The sequence below is a fragment of the Somniosus microcephalus genome, chromosome 3, assembly GCF_052327205.1.
Source record: "Somniosus microcephalus isolate GS21.2 chromosome 3, FLI_Smic_1.0, whole genome shotgun sequence".
Classification (NCBI taxonomy): domain Eukaryota; kingdom Metazoa; phylum Chordata; class Chondrichthyes; order Squaliformes; family Somniosidae; genus Somniosus; species Somniosus microcephalus.
The window spans coordinates 70,515,678-70,526,636 of NC_140989.1; the positions used below are offsets into that span (position 1 = coordinate 70,515,678).

Consider the following 10,959-nt stretch of genomic DNA (forward strand, 5'->3'; position numbering starts at 1 on the left):
AGCTATGAGGGCATGCACTCTACATGGAACAAGTCAGTAATGTCACCGTTTCTCTTCCCTCCACTTCTGCCGTGAGATGAAGCTCTTTGCTTCCATGTGCCTCTTCGCTTGGTGAACCAAATGGTAATTAACTCTGCTCCTTGCATACTTCCAGTTTAACCATAGCTAAAACTTTATCTACAATAATATGATTTACTTTATAACTTTATCTTTATACCTTTTCCTATACCTATAATTTGTATCTATAACTTTGTATCATCATTGATATCTATAAGTACATCTCTAGCCTACATCTATCTGCATCAAGAATTGCAAAAACATAATGCTGAATAAGACAGGGTGCGCTCAATACAAATGACAGAGCATGTCACATATATCTCTATTTTACAGCACTCTTAAATCAATTTAAATTCTTTTAATAGCTTGTGACTTGTAGCAGGAAGGGGAGACTGAGAGAAGTAACGAGTTCCACAGCTTTGGGTTTCAGAGAAAGTGAGAGTACAAGACGTACATTGGGGTCAATCTTTGTCTTCACCCCATGGGTGGTAATCTGGCAGAATGGATTGCCCACCATTGAGTTCAATGGGTGAAAATCAGACAGCTTCTATAATGGGTGAGCGATCCTCTCTGCTTCATCAGATTACCGCCCATGAGGTGAAGACAATTATTTATTTTAATGAGTTATAATTCAGTGAGGATGCAGGAAAGAGGAAGATGTGAAGGAAAGAGTATTTGGAATTTAGGAGGAACAAAAGAGGAAAGTTCAGAGGAGCAATGGTGTAAAAACAAGAGCTGGCAATGTGGTTTTCCTGTGTTGTAACCAGCAGTTAAAGGAATCTGTCCACAACCAATTTACTGACATTAGTCCACTAGTTTAAAGGTCAACAGTTTTAATTTCATGTTTATTTTTAATGTCTAAGTGACAGTTGGCATAAATGTCAAAAGTGGATTAGCGCACCTGTCAAGCTGGTTCGGAAAAGCCAGCAGGAACAGCCCAGGTTGCTTGGAACTTTAGCACACTTCATGGCTATTCTACTCAAAACCTGGTTCAAGAGTATTTCATTTATGTCTGGCAAGTGACTGAAGACCAGTGAATGATAATATGGTACTGTATTCTATGTGGGACTAATAGCTTATGAAAGACAGAAGAGTCCAGTACAAGATTTGTTTATTTCCCTTAATTCACTTAATACTCAGTGGGTTAGACAGTGTTAAATATTTGATATTGATAGATGTCAACATTGATATAAACTGTAAATTGATCTCTTTGACACTTATTCTTTTCCGTGTGACTCAATAGATTCAACTGGAAGGAGGTTTATGTAAATGTGTGTTACTGTAACCCCTTCTGCTCAAGGAACAATGACAGATTAAAGGGTTCAGAGGGCTGCCAGGAGGGGACAACTGTGGACAAACATGCCTGGGCATGCGAGCACATGGGTCCTACACATAGTGCTCAGCTTTACCTGAGTTTATAAGCCATTACCATTTGTGCTTAAATTTAATGATGGAATGCTTTTTCTTGGAAATCTGATTTCTTAAGCACCACTAAGCAAGACTAGTAAGAGGAAATTAGCCAATTTTATTGCCCATCGGCTTATTCAACTGAACCTTAAGTCTTGAGGTCCTATGATTGAATGGCATATTACTTAAAAGCAGTGAAATACTCTGAAGAGTCCTCAGTCTGGCATGTGTCTAGTGGATCTCATTGATTTATCACTTATATTCTTGCTGTTTTAATGCTGCTGTTAAATTATTGATGTTTTCATTCACAGTGTTGGACCGACTGGACAGTGAAGAGTTAAGTGAAAAACAAGTGGATCTAGCCACAGAATTATTGCAACAAGAAATGTACACTTGAAGACCACCTCTAAGGAGACCACCTCTAAGGAGACCACCTGGCTATGGTGACCAACTCACATCAATCTCAACAGTAAGCTAATGCCTCACACTTGAAGTTGCATTAGGAGGCTGTGTATTAAAGACCACCTGAAGCAAGTCCCAAAGGTGGTTGTTATACACAGATTTTAGAGCACTGTATCTATTGCTAGATGTGTTGTTTTCTGATGAATGGGTTGTCTGTGAGTTCCACATTATATGTGCAGAATGTCTAGTGCTGAGTGACTGAGTGATCCTGTGCAGAATACAAGCTGTATTGAAAGTGAAAAAAATTACAAACGGGTGATTCTTCACTAATGAGCCATTCGTTTCCGAGTCCATGCGAAATCTGCCACACATCACAAGCTTACAAGTGGTTCCTTCATCGCTGAAGTAAATCACTTTAAAAATGTTCTCATTCAGTGCCTGGAGTCTCCTAAACGTGTTTCTGCTATAAAATGTTCACATAAATCAATTTTAAATCCAGAATAATGTGTCAACAGTAAACATCACATTTTTGGTGCTGTGCCACTTTGGTGGTGATTAACCTAGAACTGGATAGATGTTGGCATGGCAACTTCCAACCTTCTACAGGAGACTTGACATTTGTTGATCTGCCACCATTTTTAATATTTCCCCCCTCCCTCCAAAATGAGCTCTGCTTTATGGATTCTTTGTTGCACACAAACCATAAAATTCCTGCCATGAATGTCTTTTTAAGATAAATGTGATTTTTTTTTCCAAGAATGAAATTCTGTTGAAAGCAATTGATTACTGCATGCCCGGAAAATGTAATCTTTGAAGAAACTTACCCTATCATCAGCGATGATTCTAAAAAGGCTCCATTGTAAAAAATAAAAAAAAAGTAAGTTGATTAGAGAGTGAATCAAGGTGGTGCTGTCACTGATGCAGACCGTGCGTCATTCTATTTTTCTGTCACTTCTGGATGGCTGATTGACTGATAGTATCAGTCTGGCTGACAGGCTCAGATACAAGGTTTTTGTAAATTAAAATGAAACAAAAGTTGGCTGCTGGAAAAATATAACTTCATTCTATGACAGCTAATCCAAAAACATTACCAGATGGAAGCCACGGGTCAAAAGAGGCTTCAAGTCTCACCTTGGGGAGAGAAAAAAAAGGTTTTGCACTAACACATAGACAAGCCTTTCTGACAAACTGAGCTTAAAGGGACATAAGCATAGGGATTGTAGGAATTGCTAAGGCTTGTTTACCTGAACTCCTCACTGAAGAATGGTTTTTGGAAATGAGAGTCATTCATGAGGAGTCGGAAAAAAGGAAAAAAATAGAAGCGATATGTGAAAGTCAAATTGACACTACACGTGTAGATCATACATTCAGCTGTATCGATCCAGGCACAGCACGTGATATAAACACAATAAATCATCTGGGAGCAGTTACATGTGTAAACCATTCAGAGATACACCATGTGAGTCACAAGTGTCAGGCCTGATATCATCAGTGGTACCTTTTCATAATTTGGTTTCACCACATTGTGGCCTTGAAATGCCTCGGGCATAACTTCGGAGAGAGACCAGCAGAACTCCTTTAGAAACTGCAAGAAGCTGGATACGATTAACCTTTCTTCTTTCTGGCAGTTTCCCGGTTGCCTTGTAAGGGGTGAAACTTTTGTCTGTCTCGTACAAGACAAATGAGCTGGCAAATTCCCACTCTTGAGGCTCACTAGGGACCAGGTGTAGTAGTAGGAGCAGCCAGTGCACCAAGGAAGATGAGGCAAGCTGCTGGGATCCCCTTTGTCCTGGATCAACCCCCTTGCTTGGGGGCCAATCAGTATTGCTGAGTTTAGAGGTAGAGGACCAGAGTAACTCTCATCCTAGCAAACCCCCTCACATTCAGCTGAGTAGTCAGACAAACCTCTGCTGGCATGGAGCAGGCAGGTGCAATAAAATGCATCCAAATGATGTTTGTGCCAACCTGCCCCATAAAAATGACGTGCCCTCCTACTAGTGACCCCATAAACTACAGTAGTATTGGAGGGCACGGGCGGCTTTAATTGCTGGGATCAATACCTGTGGAATTTCGGGGTCTGTATGTTTTTGTATTGGGTTGACCTGCCTCCCCTGTCATACCATAGTCTTTATTTCAAGGTCACAGTCCAGATTTGATGAAGTTCTCTTTGAAGCTGATTGAATCCGTCACTTTCACTATCCCTGAGCCCTGCATGTTGAGCCACGGAACAATCTCAAAGGCTCTATATTTATTCAGTTGCAATGCAATACATTTCCTGTCAACTAGTTTTCTTGTTTTAATAATTAATTTGTGAATGCCATGATTTTTTAAATTGAGAAGCCATCAAGGATGAAGGAATTCAAGAAGTAGCAGTTAGTTAATGGCAAAAATGATGGTGTCCACTCAATGAAATAACAAAGTTCACATCTTTGTTTTGCAACACTCTTAAACTTAAATTAAAATTCTAATTGTTATTGTTTTAATGATTCAAAAGTTTAAAAGTCTAGGAGGAAGGGAAGAAGTGCCTCAGTTTTGAGATCTGGGAAAGAACAAGTTTGAGTAGGAGGCAGTACAGAGTCTTGATTCGAACAAAGTGAGACTGCAGGATGAGAAAGAATTGGGAGATGGCTTGGGAGGAACAAGAGAGGAAAGCTCGGAGCAGCAATGGCCATATTAGTATTGATAAAATAGAGAAAGACAAGGAAGGTTGCAACATAGAAAGAAGTTTAAGGCTGGAGGTGAGATGCAATAGTTGAGAGTGGATTTATCACTACTTAATCAACAAGACTGGGGAATTTGTTGACAAGTTCAAAAGATCGGTCGATAAACTAGTCATTAAAACATGTTGCTTGCCTTTGCATGTCCTCAACAAATCACAAAAGCTGGCCACTCAACTAATCAACAATTTTGTGGCTGAGATTTGTCAATAGATTACATGGCGTTATGTACGCCCAGATGTCAAGGAATTACAGACTTTCTAAATATCCTACAATCTCTGAAACAAATCTTTTGATGACACTAAACTAGTCAAGAAAACATTGGCTCCATGAAAATGCTCTATAAGATTGATTCTTCAAATTTATTGACTAGGCTTGTTCTGGTAACAAAGAAGCCAACCTTATCGACTGCATGTAAATATGGCCAATGTGATACAAGCAAATGGGGGCTAAAGGTTAGTAGGTACCTCTGGTTTTACTCACTTACTGGGTTCAAATCATGGCTTAAAATCTATAAAGGTATAAATGGAAAGAAAAAAAATCAATGCAAATTTACTGTATATAATGTCACCATATTATTTATATGCAATGTAGGACCATTTTTTAGGTTAAAGAAATACACCAGAAAAAAACCTTACTGCAGCCTTATCCTTGAGTATTTGTGGAAGAAATAGCCCTGTCCCATTTTTAATTAAATCAAAAATTATTTTTAAGTCAAAATATTTCACCACATGATCACCTATCCTTTTGATTTGAGCTTCTGTTCTGTCATTTTCATGCTGATTTAGAAGTTGGGGTGCTAAAATGTGGCACCTCTGTGCTCAGTTTCAACTCCAAGCCCTATTCCGCCGCCACTGAAAGCAACGAGGAAGTGCTGGGAGCTGAGAAACAGATTTAGTGCATAAATAAAGAAACAATTTCATTTTCTGAATTAAATATGTAAGTATATACAGCTTATATATATTTTTAAATAAATATTTGACCAAAAGGCTAGGGATCTTATCCTGGAGTACTTCTGTAAGACTTTTATTACTCTTATAGGGAAAATTACAAATAGAAAAAAATTGCACAGACTGATACATAAACACTGATACCAGCAACCAATCTAGGTTTGCCTAAATAGATATTGCACTCTGCGGTTCTACTTTTTTGGCACGTTTTAATCTTCTCCCGTTGAAATTTCCCATGAACCACGCATCTTTCTCAGCTCAAAAGCTTGCACCCAGCTCTCTGCAAAGCTGTTCTATAGCTGTTAACTAGCATGTATTAGAAAAAGTAGCCCAAGGTAACTGGTCCTCAAGTTTTCATTCTGCCCTGTACCAATGTGCCTGGCCTCAGCTTGGTGCTGTCTGTAGGGCACAGTTTATATTGGAATCTCATCCGGGTAAAAATTCAGGCATGTGGGGGGTGCAGAGCGTATTCCCTGTGCCTGAATGGCGAGACATAAGGCGCCCCTGATATTAGACCTCGGACCTCATTTCAATGGAGCTGCGTGAATAGCTAGGCGGTAAAGAGTAAACCAAGATCGATGTCGCAGCAGCCCTCAGGTAAGTGAGGTCCAGGAGTCAGCAGATAGGAGGCCGGGTGAGGGGATAGTGGGGGATGCCAGGTTGGCGGGGAGCAGTGTTGATCAGGGAGGGAACGGCAGCCATCGTTCTTTAAATGTGGGATTGGGAGGAGCACTCCTGCCCCTCCCAGCGCCACATTCAGGTAAGTAAATTTCAAAAACTTAACCTTTTTAGTAGCAGGCGGTCCCAAGGTCTGGTTTAATGAATGCGCCTCAGGGCAAACTAATTTTGCAGTGGGGGCCTCAAACAGGTGTTAGGATGCTCATTTGCATATACAAATGGCCTAGTGCCTCTTTCAGGTGTGGGCCTTGGATGCTTTTATTTCCTTCACCAATATGGTGGACGGCACACTTCCAGCTGGGAATGTGCATGCACTTCCTGCCCGCCATACTGGGGGCTCAGTAGGCCGATTAGCACCTGGAAAAAGTGTGCTCCGCAGCCAAATTTATAGGCCGTTGTGTCTGAACTGCAGTGTCCCATCGTACCAACTGGTATTCATTTGTGCTTTTGAAGAAATACAGTAGAATGGCTATAATGAAAATCAAAAACATAAATTTATGCTGTGCTTTACAGAATACTTTGATAAATGCCGACTGAGAAATTGGTGTACTCGGCTCTTTACTGTAGCGTTATAATATACAGCTGTTACATTTTTGCAGCGATTCTATGACAGAAAAAATTAGCACAATTTGAAAGCTACAGAAACATACTCAAAGGGTTAAAATAAAATCTTAACCATTGACTCCTGACTAAATGCTAGTTTAAAGAGCGAATTCCAACACAAGAAAATCCACAGGGATTATTCGACCTCTTAAACCCACTCCATCCAGAGGCCATATATTATTATTCACTGTTTCCTTCACACCCACCTACTGGTCCTTACTTTAGGGAGTACTCATTTCCTTCCTTGACATCAGTACTTCTGACATGGAAGAGTTATTAAGCCTGACAGTGGGAGGGAACTGAATAAAGAGGCAAAACTAAAGGATCCTGGGTTAATATATATCTACTGATGTGAAGTGCGATCCCTCTACTTACTTTTTAATCGTTAAAACATTGTTTCACACAGCTCGGTTAGAAATATCACAAAGCTTTATCTTCTTGGAAGTTTTGTCTGTAATTGGCTAGGGGTCAACGCCAGGTTTGAACATGGTGCAAGTCGGGAACAAGCTGGATAAGCCGAAAGGTATTTTCTCATTCAATGTTTTATGGTTTTATGATTTTCTTTACTCTACCATTGTGGTTAAGTGGGAAAGATTTCCAGCATCTGCAGTATTTTGCTTTTGTATTAATGGTTAAGTAGGAATTAGGCTCATATAGACTTCACCTGAGATGAGTTGTACGCTTAAATGCATTAGCGGGTTTTGATGGATCCTACTAAACAAACCACGATGTTAAACACATTATTGTTTAAACATTTTAATCCCTAGAAACAGTTGGGTGGTTTAATGGGAGTTGCCAGAAGCTATAATTGCAATACCAGAATGTCAATTAACCTTTTCAGAAGGCCACAGCAGTATTTCTGGACTACACCTAAAAGTGGAGCAAGACTAGAACTTTGCGCTTTCTTTCAAATGCACTGCCCTTTGTACTGTGGGGGGATGGTGACGCATCATGTTGTAGCTCCAAGGTGCGGTGGCAAGGATTGTTAAGATGGATTCATGCCTGGAAATAACCAAAAGGTCGGTTCGCAATCTTAAACGTAGCTGAGATGGCTTTGGAGGGAAGATTAGAAGGCAACTCATCCTTTGTTATTCTTCTGCCCCTTCTAGTGGCCAGCTCAAGAACTGCCCCATAAGAGGACAAGAACACCATCAGAACACCAGCTCAGTCAAGGACCAGGAAAAGGCTCAGGAAGATGTAAGGAAAGGGTGAGAAGTAAAGCATAGCTCACAACAAATGGAGGCAAAAATATATAAAGAAGATAAACAGAAAAAGAAAGACTTGCATTTATATAGCGCATTCATGACCCCAAGATGTTCCAAGGTGCTTTACAGCCAAGAAATACTTTCGAAGTGTAGTCACTGTTGTACTGTAGGAGCCTGTAAAGTGAGATAGGACCTATGGACTTATTTTCTGAAGCGGGGGTGTTGTCTGCAGACAGAGGAATTTCAGATGAATGAGTTCAATGTTCATACTTCAGTGACCCACTGCATACTTTTAGGCCCTTAAAAACTTACGGCCCGATTTTAACTTACAGCCAGAAGCCAGCGGGAGCGGAAGGCAATCCCGCGTGGGTCCTCATTGGATGCCCAGCAGATTTTAACTGCCAGGCCTCATTTGAATGCTGCCAGTCAGTTACTTGCTCATTTCAGGCGGAAAGTGGCAGCTGAAGGAAGCCATTCGGCCCATCACGCTTGTGTCGGTTCTTGGTAAGAGCTATCAAATTAGTCCCACTGCCCTGCTCTTTCCCATAGCCCAGCAAATTTTTCCTTTTCAAGTATATATCCACTTCCCTTTTGAAAGTTACTATTGAATCTGCTTCCACCACCCTTTCAGGCAATGTATTCCAGACCATAACAACTCGCTGATTAATGAGGTTCCCGACGAGAGCCTCAACCGCCATCAAAGCCAACCGCACTAAAATTGGGAATCAGTGGGAACTGAGCGGGAAATAGAGCTCCTCCATTGTAATTGCTTCTCTGCTCCTCTCTTGTTGATTGGGTGAGTTAAAATTCCACCTTTAAAGTCCTTCAGCCCAGAAAAATTGAAAAATGAGAATGATAAAATCAAGGGGTTTATGAAGGTCTATTAGAAAGCCTTTATTCTTATCTTCCCCAATACTGTTACTGAGCGGTGTCTGTCTTTATACTCTTAGTACAAGAAGATCTAATTTTGGAATTATTGGAGCCCCTTCAAGGACATACATGTGGGTCCTTTCCCAATATTTCTGTACATGTTGATTAATTTAATGCTAATTGTCAATAGAAATCATGTCGAACAAATAACTTGTAACCTGCAACCTGTAACTGGTGCAGTGATTTTATGATCAATTTCACAGTCATTTTGTAATGATTTTAAAAAAAATATATTTGTACACCACTCTCTTTCACTGTAGTGCCTTCTAGGGAGGTTTATAATACTCTGACTCAGAAGTCAATCTTAGAATCAGCTTCGGTATTCAGAAATCAGAAATACAGAATAATAGGCTGCTTAAATTATTAGTCAGCGTGAGAAGGGCCTGTTATGAAGTACAGCACCCTCATAATAAACAGCCCACATACCGTAGTCAGCTTTAGAAGGTTTAAATAATTATCAGAGTCAACTAGTCATGAGTATAATTAACAAAACCTTTGGCATCCTCTTCACTTTCTTCTTAGTTCAGTATATCTGCTTCATGTTAAACATCAAAGGTAACTATTTAAAAGATGAAATAAAATAGCATAATCTAATCTGCCTGTGAATCTCTTCCCATGCACCTCAACATCATGTATAGCTGCACATGTATTGCTGTATTATTATGAATGATGCATCTCTTTGTGAAGACAAAGAAAGAGAAGAACAAAGTTTGATTTGGCACACTAACTAACGATTGTCTTTGGAACTAATGTAATGGGGAGTGGAAGGTGATTGATGCTAAATAAGATTCATAAAAATCGTATATAACATTTTTTAATTGAGTACGGTTGAAGATTATTCTTTAATTGAATAATTGAATAATCATCGCATCCCTACTGTAGTGCATCGTAAACAGCTCTCACAATTAAGAAGCCTCCTGCACTTCAAAGAACATTCACTGATGCCTATTATACAGCACTTTAATTTGAAGCTGTGGCTGATCAAGAAAAATTGCGATGCTAATAAAGGCAAAATACAAAGAAATTTGGACAAAATGACTCTCTGCATCACAGATTTTGTTTACTAGTGGGTAATTAATTCCTCACATATGTTGGGAACATCTGTCGCAGTGACCTGCCATAGTATCTGCGAAATTACTGCTGCGCTGTTCCTCCGCAGGTCATTAGCACCACAGCTGAAATTAGTCTTCTTTTTCCTATATTATCTAAAGTGTTTTTAACATTGTTTTGGCGCAGTTCTACAAAGAATCAATGAAATTATTCCAGAGGAGCATCCAAGGCTTGATCTCATCACTGGTCTAATGCAATTGTCCACCTTTTGTAGCAGTGCGCACTGCATAATAAAGTAATATGGATAATCTTATTTACGCACCCTTAGGAATGACATGCCAGTTATTGTATTAGATTCTTAATGAGATTCCTCACTCGGTCAACATAACTGTTTTGTATTCTTAAAATATGAATTTGTCCATTTACATTCCATCATTAATTTTATACAAATATGCCCTTGAATCTAACCCTGTTTCTTGCCCTACATCTTTCTGTACAGCAGCGTGAGATTGGTTCAATTCTTCATGTTTAATATCAAAGGTACTGAGCACAAGGACAAAAGCAATGCGAGGCGATTTCTGCACCTCTCCTAAACAAACAGTTAGTCAAAATAATGGAACAAGTTTAAAAAAGTCAAATATGCAAGGTTTCATTCTTGGGATTTGTTTTCACACTTACCATTCAAAGGTATGAAATGGACAATGTCCCAGATATACAAAAGGTTTGAATGTACTAGTTTCTTCATGTCCTGTATGATATTCAGGATTAGGTGTTAGTCCAGTCTCATTTTTGAAAAACCAGGATGTGGCATGATTCTACGAATTATAAAAGCAAAAGTTTGCCAAACAGTTTACACTTTGTTCTGCTGCTTTGTTTTAATAGATTTTCCTCTCAATATGCTTAATAAGCAAACCAAATATGATCTTGGTTATGAAACTTCATAATTCTGGTATGTGTTAA

The 10,959-nt window shown here is 39.5% G+C and overlaps 1 long non-coding RNA gene across 1 annotated transcript; it reads left to right on the forward strand.

Moving 5' to 3' along the window:
- The first annotated feature begins 476 nt into the window (after positions 1-476).
- Positions 477-9,543, forward strand: LOC147121136 (uncharacterized). The gene is made up of 3 exons (XR_015076992.1): positions 477-1,105; positions 1,776-1,933; positions 7,924-9,543. It is a non-coding gene; the product is annotated as an uncharacterized LOC147121136 (long non-coding RNA).
- The last annotated feature ends 1,416 nt before the right edge of the window (positions 9,544-10,959 follow it).